We start from the raw sequence: 2,116 nt of genomic DNA, 5'->3' as shown, positions 1-2,116 counted from the left end.
CGATCATTGCTCGGTGTTGCTGTCTGGTGGTGGCAGCGTAGAGGCGACTCTAGGGTTTTGCTCAAAGCCTAGGTCACGTCATACTGGGTGTAGAATCCTAAGTCTGGTCAATCGTCTTAGGACCACGTGCGTGGAGTTGGTTTTGGTAAAAGTTTTGGAGTCCCTTGGTAGAGAATATAAAGTAAGAATACGGGTAGAGGGCAAAGAAGGAAGATAAGTAGAGAGAAGAACTCCAACCCGTGTTACAGGGGCATAGGGTTGAAAGAAACTCTGCCCAATGTTTCTCGCCGGCGCCTGGGATCGAACCCAGGACCACAGGATCACAAAGTCCACCGTGCTGTCCGCTCAGCTGACCGGCTCCCTAATCATGCCCAAAAGTAGGTAAGATAATACCAGTGATGACAGGAGAGAAGGTTATATATTACCAGTGATATCAGGAAAGTAGGTAAGATAATACCAGTGATGATTGTACAGTAGGTAAGATAATACCAGTGATGACAGACGAGACGGTAAGATAATACCAGTTGTGACAGGAGAGAAGGAAAGTTAGTACCAGCGATGGCAGGAGAGAAAGTAAGATAATACCAGTGATGACAGAAGAGAAGGAAAGATAATACCAGTGATGACAAGAGGGCGGGTAAGATAATACCAGTGATGGCAGGAGAGTAGGAAAGATAATACCAGTGATGACAGGAGAATAGGTAAGATAATAGCAGTGATTTCAGGAGAGAAGGTAAGATAATACCAGTGACGAACGAGAGAACGTAAGATAATACCAATGATGTCCGTAGCGTAGGTAAAATAATATACCAGTGATGACAGTAGAGAACGTAAGATAATACCAGTGATGACAGGAGAGAAAGTAAGATAATACCAGTAATGACAGGTGGGTGGGTAGGATAATACCAGTGCTGACAAGAGAGTAGGTAAGATAATACCAGTGATGACTGGGAGATTAGGTAAGGTAATACAATTGATGACAAGAGAGAAGGTAAGATAATACTGGTGGTGACAGGAGGGTAGGTAAGAAAATGCCAGTGATAACAGTAGAATAGGTAAGATAAAACCAATGATGACAGGAGAAAAGATAAGATAATACTAGTGATGACAGTAGATTAGGTAAGTTAATACTAGTGATGACAGTAGAGTAAGATAATACCAGTGATGACAGGAGAGAAGGTAAGATAATACTAGTGATGACAGTAGATTAGGTAAGATAATACTAGTGATGACAGTAGAGTAATATAATACCAAAGATGACAGGAGAGAAGGTAAGATAATACTAGTGATGACAGTAGAGTAATTAAGAAAATAACAGTGATGACAGGAGAGGAGGTAAGATATTACTAGTGATGACAGTAGATTAGGTAAGATAATACTAGTGATGACAGTAGAGTAAGATAATACCAGTGATGACAGGAGAGTAGGTAAGATAATAATAGTGATCACAGTAGAGTAGCAACGATAATACCAGTGATTAGAGTAGAGTAGGTAAGATAACACCAGTGATGACAGAAGAGTAGGTAAGATACCACTAGTGATGACATGACAGAACGTAAGATAATACCGGTGATGACATGAAAGAACGTAAGATAATACCAGTGATGACATGAAAGAACGTAAGATAATACCAGTGATGCCCAAAAGTAGTTAAAAAATAATACCAGTGACGATAGTACAGTAGGTAATATAATACCAGTGATGATAGTTAAGAAGGTAAGATAATACCAGTGATGACAGGAGAGACGGTAAGATAATACTAGTGATGACAGTAGAGTAGCTACGATAATACCAGTGATGACAGTTGAGTAGGTAAGATAATACCAGTGATGACAGAAGAGCAGGTAAGATATTACCAGTGATGACAGGAGAATAGGTAAGATAATAGCAGTGATTTCAGGAGAGAAGGTAAGATAATACCAGTGATGACAGGAAAGATGGTAAGATAATACCAGTGATGACAGTAGGAGATAATACTAGTGATGACAGTAGAGTAAGTAAGATAATACCAGTAATGACAGGAGAGAAGGTAAGATAATACTCGGGATGACAGTAGATTAGGTAAGATAATACTATTGATGACAGTAGAGTAAGTAAGATAATACCAGTGATGACA

The sequence above is a fragment of the Procambarus clarkii genome, chromosome 90 (assembly GCF_040958095.1).
Source record: "Procambarus clarkii isolate CNS0578487 chromosome 90, FALCON_Pclarkii_2.0, whole genome shotgun sequence".
In the NCBI taxonomy this organism is placed as follows: Eukaryota; Metazoa; Arthropoda; class Malacostraca; order Decapoda; family Cambaridae; genus Procambarus; species Procambarus clarkii.
Note: the sequence above shows the minus strand (reverse complement) of the source record.